The sequence below is a fragment of the Schistocerca piceifrons genome, chromosome 3, assembly GCF_021461385.2.
Source record: "Schistocerca piceifrons isolate TAMUIC-IGC-003096 chromosome 3, iqSchPice1.1, whole genome shotgun sequence".
Classification (NCBI taxonomy): domain Eukaryota; kingdom Metazoa; phylum Arthropoda; class Insecta; order Orthoptera; family Acrididae; genus Schistocerca; species Schistocerca piceifrons.
This window is the reverse complement of record NC_060140.1, coordinates 291,681,392-291,697,052: the sequence shown is the minus strand read 5'-3', so window position 1 is coordinate 291,697,052 and position 15,661 is coordinate 291,681,392. Positions and strand designations below refer to the sequence as shown.

Sequence of the window (15,661 nt, the reverse complement as noted above, 5' to 3'; positions counted from 1 at the left end):
TTCAGTGGTGGGGGTCCCCGTGCGGGTCCGGGGTAAGAATAGGCCCGAGGTATTCCTGCCTGTCGTAAGAGGCGACTAAAAGGAGTTTCAACCGTTTCGGCCTTCCATGTGATGGTCCCCCTTGGGGTTTGACCTCCATTTTTCAAAATTCTACAGAAGTACGAGCCTTTTGGGGAAGGACACCTTACGTGGTGTACTACTGGTCCTAAGTGCACTAAGACCTTGGCACTCAGCATTGTACTGGCGTTGTAACCATACCCACTATTCCTCAAATTGGGCCTAAACGCCTGATGGGTTGTACAAGTTACGCCCATAGTGCGTCCCCTTCTGCACCAACGATCATGATGGACTTTCCATGGCACCAGAAATCCAGCACGGTAGCCAGCCCGTTGTGGTGGGGTCGTCATGTACCCTCTAGGTTGTAGCCCCCTGACAACACAGGGATCGTACTGCCGATACCTGAGCTGCACCCTCCCCACGTCGGCCAAGGAGTAGATGCCCATCTCCATGGGGCATCAGGACTCCCGGCAACGGTCATCCTGCCAGGTGGCCCTTGCTGAGGCTGGGTGGCGCCCGTGGGGAGAGCCCCTGGTCGGAGTGGGTGGTATCGGGGCGGACGTTTCGCAGATGAAACGTCAACACGTATCAGGTCGCTCTGCGGCCGAGTCTTTCAAAAGAAAAGGTACCGTTTCTAGTTCTGGTTCTCCTGCCCTTTCCCCCTTGGCCACTCCCTGGGAGGAGGGACAGGCCTGCCGGCTTGGGGCGAAGTACTTCCCCCGCTATTTGGTCTGTTCTCGAACCGATGGGGGGGACGTTCACCACCTCCAAGCCCATGTTCTTTGTTCAGCACATTGAGGACATCTTCAGGGAAATCGAGGCTCTCAGCAAGATGCGTTCAGGGTCCGTTCTTATCAAGATCTCCTCCGCCACACAGTCGGCGGCGCTCCAGGCGTGCGACCGCCTAGGGGACATCCCAGTGTCCATTGTCCTGCATCTGGCACTAAATAGGACACAGGGGGTTATTTTTCATCGTGACCTCCTGCTACAATCTGATGAGGAGCTCAGGGCCAACCTGGAGCGCCGAGGCGTGCATTTCGTTCGGCGAGTCCAGCGCGGCCCCAAAGACCGTCGCATCGACACCGGGGCCTTTATCCTCGCCTTCGAGGGGGACGTTCTCCCAGAGAAGGTAAAGGTGATGTGCTACCGGTGCGACGTGCGACCTTACGTCCCGCCTCCTATGCGCTGTTTTCGGTGTTTGCGCTTTGGGCACATGTCGTCACGGTGTGAGGCTGAGCCCGTTTGTGGCGATTGTGGACGTCCTCTTCGTGAGGAACATACATGCACCCCACCACCTCGGTGCATTAATTGTCCTGGCATCCACTCGCCTAGATCCTCAGACTGCCCCGCCTATCAGAAGGAGAAGAAGATACAAGAACTCAAAACTTTGGATCGACTCTCTTATTCTGAGGCCAGGAAGAAGTATGACCGCCTCCATCCCGTGCCATTGACCACTTCGTTTGCCTCAGTTGTGTCCACTCCTTCCGCGGTATCCTCACCCCTATCCTGTCCCCCCCCTCCGCCTCCTCCACCCATCGCAGGCTCTGCCTCCGCCTCCCAAATCCCTCCCTTCCAAATCCTCCTCCCCCGTGGCCCCCGCCCCCTCTGCCCCAGGGGCCACCCTTCCTCCTCCTCCTCCTCTCCCCCCGCCACCTGAGAAGCGTTCCTCTTCTCAGGCGTCCATCGGGGAAACGTTCCGGACCCCAGCTTCCGAGGTCCGGCGTTCCAAAACGGACCCCGCGCGTGAGGAACTTCTTCGGGTCCAGCCCACCATCCCTGTGCCTCCTCGGCCTTCCAAGAAGGCCTCCAAGAAGTAGTCTCTCTCCCCCTCTCCACCCCGTCGCGTTTCGTCTGATGCTCCATCCGTGAGTCGCTGCTCCCGGCCGTCCTCAGTTTCGCCGGGACGCTCTGCTGCCAGGCGCTCAGCTGGCCTCTCGTCGGCAAATGATGCTGCCCCTCCTACACAACCAGGGACAGCGGCCGCAGCTGGCGACGACTCGATGGAACCGGATCCGCCTCCCGCCGGTTGTAGCGTTGTTCCCTCGCAACCTGGCCCTCCGCGGCCGTCGAGGTGACCAGCTCTTCCCCCGTCTCGTTCCCCCAACTTTTTGACTAGCGATGGCCTTGTTACATTGGAACATAAGAGGTATTCAATCTAATCGGGAGGAATTACAACTGCTCCTCCGCCTGCACTGTCCGCTCGTCCTTGGTCTCCAGGAAACCAAGTTGCGCCCGACTGACCGTATTGCCTTTACCCACTATACCTTGGAGCGGTATGACCTCACCCCTGTGGATGGTATCCCAGCTCATGGTGGGGTCATGTTGCTCGTTTGGGACGATGTCTATTACCGTTCCATCCCATTGACCACCCCATTCCAAGCAATAGCTGTCCGTATTACTCTTTCTGCTTTTACTTTTTCAGTTTGTACCATCTACACTCCACCGTCATCTGCTGTTAGTCGGGCTGACATGATGCACCTGATCGTTCAGCTTCCCCCGCCGTTTTTATTGTTTGGCGACTTCAATGCTCATCATCCCCTTTGGGGCTCTCCTGCATCCTGTCAAAGAGGGTCACTCTTGGCGGATGTCTTCAACCATCTCAATCTTGTCTGCCTCAATACCGGCGCCCCGACTTTCCTCTCGGACTCTACTCATACCTACTCCCACTTGGTCCTCTCAATCTGTTCTACCACTCTTGCCCGTCGGTTCGAGTGGTATGTCCTTTCTGACACCTATTCGAGCGACCACTTCCCCTGTGTCGTTCGTCTCCTGCACCACACCCCATCCCCACGTCCTTCGAGCTGGAACATACCGAAAGCTGACTGGGGCCTTTACTCCTCCCTGGCGACCTTTTCGGACCACGATTTTCTCAGTTGTGACAGTCAGGTCGAATACCTCACGGCTGTTATCATCAATGCTGCCGAACGTTCCATTCCTCGTACTACCTCTTCTTCACGTCGCGTTTCCGTCCCCTGGTGGAACGAGGCTTGTAGGGACGCTATCCGTGCTCGACGACGTGCTTTACGCACCTTTCGCCGCCATCCTACGTTGGCGAATTGTATTGGATACAAACGACTCCGAGCGCAATGCCGTAGAGTCATCAAAGACAGCAAAAAAGCTTGTTGGGCCTCTTTCACCAGCTCCTTTAACAGTTTTACTCCCTCTTCCGTCGTTTGGGGTGGCCTGCGCCGGCTGTCGGGCATTAAGGCCCACTCCTCAGTACCTGGCCTGACCTCAGGTAATGAGGTCCTTGTTGATCCTGTGGATGTCTCCAACGCCTTTGGCCGCTTTTTCGCGGAGGTTTCAAGCTCCGCCCATTATCATCCTGCCTTCCTTCCCAGGAAAGAGGCAGAAGAGGCTCGGCGACCTTCCTTCCACTCGCTGAATCTGGAAACTTATAATGCCCCCTTTACTATGCGGGAACTCGAACGTGCGTTTGCACTGTCCCGGTCCTCTGCTCCAGGGCCAGATGCCATTCACGTTCAGATGCTGGCACACCTTTCTCCGGCGGGCAAAAGCTTCCTTCTTCGTACCTACAATCGCGTCTGGACCGAAGGTCAGGTCCCCATGGATTGGCGTGACGCCGTCGTAGTTCCTATACCCAAACCCGGGAAGGATAGACACCTTCCTTCTAGTTACCGCCCTATTTCTCTTACAAGCTGTGTCTGTAAGGTGATGGAGCTCATGGTTAATGCTCGGTTAGTCTGGATTCTTGAATCTCGATGGCTACTTACTAATGTCCAATGCGGCTTTCGTCGCCGCCGCTCCGCTGTTGACCACCTTGTGACCTTGTCGACATTCATCATGAACAACTTTTTGCGAAGGCGCCAAACGGTAGCCGTGTTCTTCGACTTGGAGAAGGCTTATGATACCTGTTGGAGAGGAGGTATCCTCCGCACTATGCACAGGTGGGGCCTACGCGGTCGCCTGCCCCTTTTTATTGATTCCTTTTTAACGGATCGAAAGTTTAGGGTACGTGTGGGTTCCGTATTGTCCGACGTCTTCCTCCAGGAGAACGGAGTGCCTCAGGGCTCCGTCTTGAGCGTAGCCCTTTTTGCCATCGCGATCAATCCAATTATGGATTGCATTCCACCTAATGTCTCAGGCTCTCTCTTTGTCGATGACTTCGCGATCTACTGCAGTGCCCAGAGAACATGCCTCCTGGAGCGCTGCCTTCAGCGTTGTCTAGACAGCCTCTACTCATGGAGCGTGGCAAATGGCTTCCGGTTCTCTGAAGAGAAGACGGTTTGTACCAACTTTTGGCGATATAAGGCGTTCCTTCCGCCATCCTTACATCTCGGTCCCGTTGTTCTCCCATTCGTGGAAACAACTAAGTTTCTAGGGCTCACGTTGGACAGGAAACTGTGTTGGTCTCCACATGTCTCTTATTTGGTGGCCCGTTGTACACGTTCCCTTAATGTCCTCAGAGTTCTTAGCGGTTCATCTTGGGGAGCGGATCGCACTGTCCTGCTTCGCTTGTATCGGTCCATAGTCCGATTGAAGCTGGATTATGGGAGCTTCGTCTACTCGTCCGCTCGGCCATCCCTCTTACGCCGGCTCAACTCCATCCACCATCGGGGCATACGTCTTGCGACCGGAGCCTTCTACACTAGTCCTGTCGAGAGTCTTTATGCTGAAGCTGCCGAATTACCATTGACCTACCGGCGCGACGTACTGCTGTGTCGGTATGCCTGCCGGCTGTTGTCTATGCCCAACCACCCCTCTTACCAGTCCTTCTTCGCCGAGTCTCTCGACCGTCAGTACGGGTTGTATGTGTCTGCCCTGCTGCCCCCCGGAGTCCGCTTCCGTCGCCTGCTTCGACAATTGGATTTTGCCCTTCCTACCACCTTCAGAGAGGGCGAGAGCCAGACACCACCATGGCTCCAGGCTCCGGTTCATATTTATCTCGACCTCAGCTCACTCCCGAAGGATGGTACTCCGGCTGCAGTGTATTGCTCACGGTTTGTCGAACTTCGTGCTCGACTTGCCGGTCACACCTTTATTTACACCGATGGCTCCAAAACTGACGATGGTGTTGGCTGTGCCTTTGTCGTCGGGGCCGCCACCTTTAAATACCGGCTCCTCGACCAATGTTCCAGCTTTACGGCCGAGCTTTTTGCTCTCCATCAGGCCGTTCAGTATGCCCGCCGCCACCGCCATTCATCGTATGTACTCTGCTCTCACTCACTCAGTGCTCTTCAGAGCCTTGGAGCTCCCTATCCAGTCCATCCCTTGATTCAACGGATACAGCAGTCCCTCCATTCTTTCGCTGATAATGGTTCTCCTGTCAGCTTTCTGTGGGTTCCCGGACATGTCGGAGTGCCTGGGAATGAGGCTGCTGATGCTGCAGCCAAGGCTGCAGTCCTCCTGCCTCGGCCAGCCTCCCATTGTGTCCCGTCATCTGACGTTCGTGGGGATGTATGTAAGAGGCTTGTGTCGTTGTGGTGGGATGCTTGGTCATCCCTCCAAGTAAACAAGCTCCGGGCAGTAAAACCGCTCCCAACTGCTTGGACAACATCCTCCGGAGCAACTCGGCGAGAGGAGGTCCTTCTGACCAGGTTGCGGATTGGGCATTGCCGGTTTAGCCACCGCTACCTGCTCTCCGGTGACCCAGCCCCACAGTGCCCTTGTGGTCAGGCATTAACAGTGCGCCATGTTTTATTGTCGTGTCCCCGTTTTAGTCAATTTCGTGTTGTCCTGTCCCTGCCATCTACTTTACCAGATGTTTTAGCTGATGACGCTCGAGCAGCTGCTCGTATTCTGCGTTTTATAACTTTGACTGGATTGTCCAAAGACATCTAACCTTTTTACTTATTTTATTTGCATCTTTGTCAGGTCCTTCTGGTGTCCCCCCATCCCCTTGAGTTTTACTAGAGTCCATGTGCTCTAACAACAGTGACTGGGCGCTAATGACCTCAGTAGTTGAGCGCCCTTAAACCCCACCAAAAAAAAAATCAGTGGTGGTAATGTGGACAAAAACGAGAAAAAATGTCCAATAAACGTGGGCTCTAAAGTGCGTACGTTACCAACTATGAACACTTGCTCAGTAGAGGAAATGTGTTTCACATTAGCGAAGATGAACGAATGGTCATAGCTCCTTCTCTGTACACAAGTGACATCTGCGAAAAGCTTCGTGGAACTTCCAACGTTATCCACTATTTTTTTGTATATGTTTTGTTAACAGTAATGGCTCTATGACACGCTCTTAGGGCACGACCGAATCTGCTTTTACATCTGAAGACTTGTCTCCCTTAAGAGCAGGCTGGCGGGCGATAATAAAGACTCAGTCGAACGCGTGTTTTTTAAGCCACTTCTTTCGTGGATGAATTGTATTTCGTCAGAGTTGTTCCAGTGAATCGTATCCTAACTTCTGCTTTTAGTACAGGTTTTCAGAGGTCGTTCTACTTTGTGACGATACTCCCAAATATTCTACGGTTTTTATTGTTTCTAGAAACTTACCGCCAGTATTGCTATCGACCAATACTGGATGTTTCCGCCTGTTTGTGTTCAGTACGTTATTTTAAGTTGACGATCAACTGCTAATCCTTGCACCAAGCGTCGTCTGCAGGACTTTGCTAACATTTTGTAGCATTGCGTCTTCTCTACATACAACAGCATCATCTGTGAACGGTCTGAGTTTCGTACGTTATACGCCTGATAATTTATATATATCGTTAACAGTAACACATCTATAATACTCCCATGGGATTCACCCGAAGTTACTTTAAAGTTCCACGACGCAGATAAATTGCACGTACTTATGAAACTTACTGGCAGAGTAAATGTCTCGAATGTGCACTTGATTTCAAGAGTCTTGCCTTTCACGGATAATGAGAGAAGCCTTCGGGAAATACTCCTTCTGTAATATTAATGAGCCAGATGTGAAATGGAACTGATAATGAATATAACAGATGTTATGCAGAAGCTCATTCTATCGCTTTCGTAATGCTAGAATGTCAGCTGAGAGTTCTTAATTGGAACACAATTAACATTTGTAAAAGTTGTGCACTCTTGTTTATTACACTGAACTTCTGATCTAGAAAGACATCCAATATGGCTGACGTCATGTCTGCACTCTGAGAGTTCATCTCGGGAGTCATCTAGACGGCCGGCGATAAGTTTTCTGTAAGAGTATTGACCTGATTCTGCCGCCATCCGAAGACAGTGTTATAATGTCACACAGTTTTTGTTCAGTCTGTCGTAGATATTTTTTTGTTATTTCACAGCTGGGAATTCTGTTATGTAACAGTAGAATTCGATTTTTGTGATAAAACACTATTGATTCAGGCTGGAAGGACAGTGTTTCCAATGCCGAAACATCGCCTTTGTTCTTAAAAGAGTAAGAGATCATAGCATTATTAGGAATTTACTCAGTAGTGTCTGAAATATGTTATGGTTTCGTTTGGTGCAATGTTTGCAGCATTTGCAATCTCGTTAGTAGCGCGGTTATTGTTTGATGATCTAGATTGTTCCACTGAGGTAACAACCCAAGCTCCACTGCCAAACACGACGAGAAAAATGTATAACCTCTTGATTCGTAGCCGTACTGTCGCGAAGCACGAGCGTCGGTTTCGGGTTCACTCTGCACAACGTTATCAGTGCTTGGTTTGCAGGTTGACTAGTGATGTCCTTCGTGAGGTCGCACGTCGTTTATGACAAAGTCCGACTAGGTATTCTCGGAAGTTTCTGGGTCACTGGACATTCCACGTTGAGTGGAGTATTAGGCAGTAAGCGGTGCGTGTTTTAACATGCCATTTTTTATTATGAGATTTCCAATTTGGTTATTGCACTTCACTGTAATAACACTTGACTATTCGTCAAGCGTGTTGAACGATATTTTTCAAAACCTGAGAAGGTTAGGCTGTGTCGTTGATATTACTGCCGTTAAACGGCCCGCTTCCGAAAGGGGAAGGCGCACAGGGCCCGGTTCGAATCCGCCCTGCCAATTGACGATGAGAGCTTGGATGTGGTTTCCTATTGTAACAATACGAGTCAAGATAGATGTAACGGAACTTGAATAGCGTATTTGCCTCTATTGGTTACGGTAGAGAGCTTGATCTTTCGGTCCTGTCTGTATATTTATATATAATATTGCATGAATAAAGGCTGGGCGAATGTAAAGCTATCGTTAAAAACGCACGCCGCACGATTTGTTACGATTTGGGCGGTCATAATAATAATAATAATAAATAATAATAATAATAATAATAATAATAATATGCTTTTGAATACAATTAAAATATAACGCCGATACCTGTTTAGTGTTATTGGAAATAATATGTAGTATATTAATGAGTAAGGTAGCCGATCCTATAAGAAGAGGTAAAATTGGGCATATTGAGGTGTTTTGCTTAAGAAGAGGTAAAATTGGGCATGTTGAGGTGTTTTGCTTTATATCGACGAAGCCGATGATACGGCGTCATTTTTTGTTTACTCTTAGAAATAAACAAGTAAAGAAGTGCTAATTGTGCGCAGTGAAAAAATGTAGGGGCGAGTTTTAAATAACTACAGTATATAATCAGAGTAACAAAAGGACATTTAGTTACACGAAATCGTGGATAGCGAAGTGTGGTCATGAAATTGAGTACACCTACAGGGCGGTCAATTCCGGGATAAATCTATGCGCATCTCACGAGGGACGCGGTATTGAGACCGGTTTTTTTTTTTTTTAATTATATCGCGGAGAGCGGGCTCCAATTTATGAAAAGGAGAAAAACTGTATCATTGATTGTTGGTGTCGAGCAACCAAAACTGTTCATCAAAGGGTTTCGATGGAACTTGGGAGTTAGGATTCAGGCACTCGCATATACTCCACATCAGTGTCTGAATGAGTGGTGAATGCGAAATAGAACTGTGAACAAAGTTACGTTAAATAAAACAGAAGAAACAAGACAGTTTGGTCGTATCTGTTACTATTCCATGAACTGTAACATTTCTTATCGTTGTACGAAGCCTTTATAGACGATCGTTATGACAATTTGCTTCGAAGGGATCTCGTTACGAGTTAAGTTTAGGGGACCTGGTCAAGAGGGGGTAGTTCGTAGATCCTAACTACTGCAGCTATTCTGGAATCAGGTGCTACCGTGACCGTTGTGTGTTGTCAATGACTTAAGGTTACCATATCTCATGCTCTAAGATCGACGCGCCTTTCCACTTGGTATAACGGTACCTCACGACAACAACGACAACGCCGACGACGTAGGAAGATACGGTAGACTACATCCCACTAAGTGAATATTGGCTCGTACCCACGTCTCGCCTCTGCTATACGCTACATGAACGTTTAGAACCTTTCCTAGCCATCACACACAGAATTTAATCTAGACACAGACCGTTGGGGTGCACTGATTCCGTCCTGGGGAATGAATAGGAGACGGATGACCTTAGAAGTTTACTCTTCTTAAGCCCGTAATTAGCGGCAGTTTGTTGCAACTGAGACGCCATCCGCCGGGGTGGCCCGGACGAGTGTATACGGTTGGACGTGAATTTGTGGCTGCATTAACGGAGGAGGAAAAGACCTACAGTTACTTCCAGTAGGATGGAGCAGCTGCCCATACAGTCGTCGAACCGTGGAGCTCATTTACACAATCTTCACGCCTGAAAGTTGTTAGCTGAGGTCAATCCGGTCGCGGCCCTAGCTGGCTGGCTACCCAGGTCATCTGTCAGTGTGCGATTGCTTTGTTTGGGGAGCCCTCAAATCTAAGGTGTATCCCACCAACCCTCATAGTCTTAAAGAACTGCAGAAGAACATTTCGGATGAGATTGCAGCAATTCCAGCAGGCCAGATTCGATCCGTCTTCAGCAACTTGCTGGCCAGAGCCCATTTCATTACCTTGTTTCAAGCCAGGATGATCCGGAAAACTAGGCGCTCAGTCTGGAACCGCGCGACCACTACGATCTCAGGTTCGAATCCTGCCTCGGGCATGGATGTGTGTGATGTCTTTAGGGTAGTTAGGTTTAAGTAGTTCTAAGGTCTAGGGGACTGATGACCTCAGAAGTTAAGTTCCATAGTGCTCAGTCATTTTTTCATCCGGAAAGGAAAACTCTGACTACATCAGACACACATCTTGTACAGTCCGAGGTAATCCTCAGGGGTACCTCTGCCATACTACAAAATAGTCGCTTCAGGGCACAATAACATTCCGGAGAATGACTTTCGCGTTGACAGATCAGTTTTACAGTAGACTTTGAGGCGTTCTGAGACAGTCCCGCTGGCAGATAGTTTTCCAGTCGGTCGCAGAGGGGTTAGTGCGACCATTCATACTTCGAATAATTGGTGAAATGTCGTATGTGATGTGAATAACAGGGCTTGTTTGGCGTTTCTTATGAACATCTGACAGTCTTCTTAATGTACATTTATTGTGGTTTGATGTTGGGTGCCGCCCTCCGTCTCCTTTCTTTTGGTGATCTCGACACGTTCTTGTGCTGATCTCGACAATTACACGTAACCGTTAGAACGAGGATCCTCGATCTCTATTTCAAATTTTAATTTTTATTGGTCCCTTGCAGTGTTATATATAGATGCAGTAGTGGATACCGAATTGACTTGCACCTGCTTTTTGACGTTCGTTTTCTATAATTTTATTACTTCCGTATTATTCGTATTACCAATTTTTTAATTCGTATTTGATATGGTAACGTAACTTTCAACAATTTCTAGGAACAAAATATTCACTCTCAAGCTTTAGACGTACATTTTTAGGAGCTTTATGTTCAGTTTCATGCCAGGGCTTAATAGCAGTAAGGATTTTTCTTCAAACAAGCCTTCTGGGGCAATCTACGTCTTGTATCTTCCTTATTTTGGCCATATTTTTTTAAAATAATTTCGCTATTCTCCATTCTACTGCTCATCGCCACATTCGTTTTGATTTTGTGCACCATAAAACATTGACTAATGCTACGGAAATGAAGTGCATAACATAGTTAGAACAACGCACATTTTTTTAGCCGATGATTGCGCTAATGTGATCGTAAATTAATATCATAAAATAGCATATATGAGGTCCTATTTAAAACGTAACTTGACTACCCCCACTATAGTGTAATTTGTAGATGATGCCTGACGGTCAGAGTTGTCTGAAAGTAAAAGTAATAATTTTGGTAATCTGTTTCGTCCTTCAGTTGTACTTCCCTCTACAAGTTTTGCTGCTTAAAATTCGCTTCATTACTAAATTAATTAGTCGTTTATGCCTTGGGATGTTGTATCAACTACACCTTTAGTCCAGTTGTGCTATAAATTTACTTCTTCCTCGATTCCATTCATTACTTCTGCATTTTTTATGGGATCTATCCATCAAACAGAAAAAGATAAAGTATCACTGTTTAACATTTCAGAAGCTTATATTACGTTGTCGGTATCGTTGATGGTTCGTTTGACTTCCATATAAGGCTACATTAGAAAGAAATCCTTCTGGAACATACTCGACGAATCTTAAATTTATGTTCGATGTTACCTACTCTTCTTCATGAAAGCTTTTCCTGGTATCGGTAATCGTATTGCATTGCATATCTGCACTCCTACGAATTCGTGATTGTGTTGCGCAAATAGTAAAAATTCCTGGCAGATTAAAACTGTGTGCCGGACCGAGACTCGAACTCGGGACCTTTGTCTTTCGCGGGCAAGTGCTCCACCAACTGAGCTACCCAAGCACGACTCACGCCCCGTCCTTTCTTTGTATCTTATTTCGTAATGAAATTCCCGCAGGCATTACTTGACTTGATTCGATTAGGCATTTAACTTTACTGTTCATTTTGTAACAGTTTATCAAAACATAACACATTCGGTACGACTGATCTCCCAAGTCTCTTAACGTCTGTGAAAGAATTGAAACGCCATCGCAGACCTTACAGATTATACTTCATCCTGGTCTTTAATTCCTTTCACGAATTTATTTTTGATCTCCGCCGAAGGCCTTGCCTCGTTGAACCCACCGGTTCCTGTGAGATAACCGAAGTTAAAGAACGCGGTTGTTGCCGTACTTATGTGGGTAACCGCCCGGGTTTGTCAGGCGCTGTTGGCTGCTTTTCGGCAAAGGGGAGGAGGGTTTCTGATCACCAGACTGTGCGCCAATGTCCTGGATTAATGGATTAAATTCCAGATATCTTCTCAGTGTCTCTTGGAGCGGAGGCCACGCGACAATGTTGTTGATGATGATCCGTTACACACACACACACACACACACACACACACACACACACACATATTCTCTCTCTCTCTCTCTCTCTCTCTCTCTCTCTCTCTCTCTCCAGTCATCAAGACGTATCAGGTGTACTTAACACAAGACTTACACTTCACGGAGGAATGACAGTTTGCGCGAAGAATAGACAAAATCTTTGCAATTAAGCGGCTGAACCTGCCCTCCTTGTCTTCCGGCCAATGATGCCAGACGGGTTTCCTTTTCCGCTTGTTCAATGCATTTGTTGAAAAACCTGAGGGGATAGGCTACAACTCAATCCCTTTCCCACTACTCTCTATTTCATGTACTAGGAGCATTAAATAAGTAATGCAACACAGTTTCGGTTTAAAAAAAAAAAAGGTGGAATTTGTAATGGGACTTCACCTCTTATAGTTTCAAGAAATTCTCATAGATGGCAGAATTGTACGTAGCCTTAAAAATAGGGTCTATAACGGAAGCGCGTTCTTTTGGCGGAAAAGCAGAGCATCGCATACTTTCGTAGGCACTTGCAGAATGTATACGGGGACCTGGCAGTGAACAAAAGCTCAGTGAGTCGTTGGGCGAGGCGTTTGTCATCATCGCAACGAGATCGCGCTAACCTGTCCAATTACCCGCGTGCCGGCCGGCGGCACAGAGCTGTGACTCCTGCGGTGTTGGAACGTGCGGACACTCTCATTCGAGGTGCTCGGCGGATCACAAACACTTCGCTGCTCAACGAGAGGCGCTGTTGGCAGTGAGACGCACCAGTCCACCAGCTGGGGTACTCAGAGGTGTGTGATAGCTGGGTTCCTCGCTGCCTAATAGAAGACCACAAAGAGCAACGAAGGACCATCTGTGGTCTTCTGGGAATCTGAAGCGGCTATTCTATTTGATGTTCTCCCTCATGGTGCAACAATCGACTCTGAAGTGCATTGTGCTACCCTCAGGAAACTGGAGAAACGACTTCAGTGTTTTAGTCACCACAAAAATGGAAACTAACTTCATGTTCTCCATGAGAAAGCAATGCCTCACCCGAATCTGTGCACCCGAGAGGGGCTCACAGAACTTCATTGGACTGTTCTTCCTCATCCACCCTACAGCCCGGATCTCGTACTTTCTAACTCGCATCTTTTTTGCCCAATGAAGGAAGTACTCCGCCCGAAGCAGTTCGTGGGTGATGGGAAGGGGAAAAATGTGATTTTTTTTTTCCCTTATAGAACGCCTCTCATACTTATTGAAAAACATGGGGATAGGCTGTAACCCTTTCCCACTCCTTCCCACTACTGTCTCCCTTTGATGTCCTGCGGCTCTTTTAACTGTAGCCTGTTCTTACTACGAAAACCTAAATGACGTGTAGCTAACCTGGAACGCTCTGTATGTAGTCGCTAATTATTTGTCTTGATTTAGGATACTTAGGAAAAAATAGCCAATCTACATTGGTGATCACAGTTGACTTGATTTCATCACCTGCTAGGAACTCGTAGATTGACTCACCTCGTTCGTGGGAGATTGGTCGGATCCCGTTTGCCTTAAGCGTAGAGTGCAGCTGGTATGCTTCGGATTCGGCAGCATAGCACCCGCGGCGGGTGACGCGTTCTCCTGTTGTGCAGCGGTCGCTGGACTCGGACTCTGCTACTGTACTAGCGCCAGCGCCTCTCTACACACACTGACCAGGAGGCGCGGCCATCGAAGAGTCCAGCTGAATGGCGAACTGAGGGGCAGGCGTGGGGCCGACGCGAAACACGCGGGCCGTGTTGTGAAACGCGCCCTTCGACCCCAGCCCCCTCTTCTGTACGCTGTGCCCGCGAGAATGTGGGCGGCGTTCGCCAGTTACGGCCTGCGCGTCTGCAACATTTATCGCGTCGCTTTGACCACCGAGAAAGTAGGGGAAAAATCAGATCGTTTCTTGGTACTTCTCGTAGTTCCACACACCAATGCGAGAAAAGTGTTTCATAAACACTACGTCTGAGTTTTGTCACACTTGCCTAAAAGGTGAATTCTAGTTACCATTCTTACGATAGTACATCATGGGAGCAATCATCTGATTCCGGAAATACTGTATAACAATGAGGTCACTGACCCACTTAAAAATGCATAGAAACTGGACCACACTGAACCAAAAATTAGTATCTCACCAGGAGACATCACACTAAAAGCCCCTTTCTTGCTTTGGTAATTGTCTCAGTTCGTCGAGTAAGTCTGAGCATGGTTTGTTCAGGTATGCCATATCTATATACAAGGGACATTCAAAAAGGAAAAAGCCGGAGTCTGGAATGCTCAAACCAGTGACAGGAGGGTAATATTGTGGGGTGTGTAACGAGGTGTGGTTCGGACCAAAGCGTGGAAATTCACAGCCCGTCGCTAGAGGGCACGCGTGCACATCACGTGAATATACGGAACTAGCTGCAGCGTGCATCAATCGTCCACACGAGTGCAGGAAAGGTTAAGCTGACCTTCTTCTCTGACTAACAAGGGAACCTCCCCATCGCACCCCCCTCAGATTTAGTTATAAGTTGTCACAGTGGATAGGCCTTGAAAAACTGAACACAAATCAATCGAGAAAACAGGAAGAAGTTGTGTGTAACTATGAAAAAAATAAGTAAAATATACAAACTGAGTAGTCCATGTGCAAGATAGGCAACATCAAGGACAGCGGAAGCTCAGGTGCGTAGTGGTCCCGTGGTTAGCGTGACCAGCTGCGAAACGACAGGTCCTTGGTTCAAGTCTTCCCTCGAGTGAAAAGTTTTATTTTCAGACAATTATTATCTGTCCGTCCGTCCGTCTGATGCGAGGTAATTGCGCCGTAGCATGGGGTCGCTACACCTAAACAAACATCGGAACACACGACGTCAGTCGACTACAGCGCACGAAAGAGAGTATTCCTGCTGACGAGGCTCCTTGGCTGGCAGTTGACTGTTCGCTACTTTCGAAGAGACTGCATTAAATACGTGAGATGTATTCCGTGGGCAATATGAATCCAGCAAATATAGCTCACGACTTCAATAACAAGGTCAATGAATATTTTCCGAACCCATACTACGGCGCAGTTACCTCGCATCGGACGGACGGACAGATAATAATTGTCTGAAAATAAAAAATTAAACTTTTCACTCGTGGGAAGACTTGAACCAAGGACCTCTCGTTCCGCAACTGCTGACGCTAACCACAGGACCAAAGCGCTCCTGAGCTCATACGTCCTTGATGTTGCCTATCTTGCACATGGACTAATCAGTTTGTATATTTTGCTTATTTTTTTCATAGTTACACACAATTTCTTCCTGGTGTCTCGATTGATCTGTGTTCAGTTTTTCAAGGCCTATCCACTGTGCCAACTTATAACTAAATCTGAGGGGGGTGCGATGAGGAGGTGTCCTTGTAAGATTCACTTCTGATTCACTTCCTGCAGCACGGGACAACAGTGAATCCCAGCGTCACTCGCAAACATTGAC

General features: G+C 48.1%; 1 protein-coding gene and 1 long non-coding RNA gene across 6 annotated transcripts in view; one reads left to right on the top strand and one right to left on the bottom strand.

Annotated features, from left to right (window-relative positions):
• The window catches only part of LOC124788188 (DNA ligase 3), a 637,556-nt gene that overhangs the window by 117,178 nt on the left and 504,717 nt on the right, over positions 1-15,661 (top strand). The gene's annotated exons all lie outside the window — the stretch shown is intronic.
• LOC124788189 lies at positions 1,687-13,997 on the bottom strand. Its single transcript, XR_007016067.1, has 4 exons — positions 13,703-13,997; positions 2,234-2,238; positions 1,829-1,833; positions 1,687-1,697 (listed from the first exon to the last, which is right to left on the bottom strand). It is a non-coding gene; the product is annotated as an uncharacterized LOC124788189 (long non-coding RNA).